The 465-nt window shown below is 60.6% G+C and overlaps 1 protein-coding gene across 1 annotated transcript in view; it reads right to left on the reverse strand.

Annotated features, from left to right (window-relative positions):
* GDF6 (growth differentiation factor 6) overlaps window positions 1-465 on the reverse strand; it is a 24,541-nt gene that overhangs the window by 14,126 nt on the left and 9,950 nt on the right. The gene's annotated exons all lie outside the window — the stretch shown is intronic.

The following is a 465-nucleotide window of genomic DNA, read 5'->3' on the forward strand; positions in this document are numbered from 1 at the left end:
AAGCCCCGAGGACATGCGGGCACCCCAGGCAGCCCGGGCAGCGCAGCCCTCTCCGCCCGAACCCCCGGCGTTCGCAGGTCCTCGGGGCACCCCACTTTCACAGGCCAGCAGTGGGAGTCGGGGAGGGTCCATGCGCGGAGCTAAAGCCGGGCAGGATAACGGAGCGGATAACAGCCTGCATCTCCTTTATCTCCTTCCTTTCGTCCCCTCGCCTCCCTCCCCGTTTCCCCTTCCTTTCCTTTCCTTTCCTTTCCTTTCCTTTCCTTTCCTTTCCTTTCCTTTCCTTTCCTTTCCTTTCCTTTCTTCCTTCCAGTTTCCATCCACGTTATTCTCTCTCCTCTTTAGGAGCTGAGTTCTGGCGCCTGTAGATCCCCCTCCAAGTTCTGGGATCAGGGGGAGCTCGAAGTTCTCTCGCAGGCATCCCAGTCCAGCACCAGCACCGGCGGCAAGGAGGGGGCGCGCGCT

Source organism: Myotis brandtii, unplaced genomic scaffold, assembly GCF_000412655.1.
Source record: "Myotis brandtii unplaced genomic scaffold, ASM41265v1 scaffold59, whole genome shotgun sequence".
Classification (NCBI taxonomy): domain Eukaryota; kingdom Metazoa; phylum Chordata; class Mammalia; order Chiroptera; family Vespertilionidae; genus Myotis; species Myotis brandtii.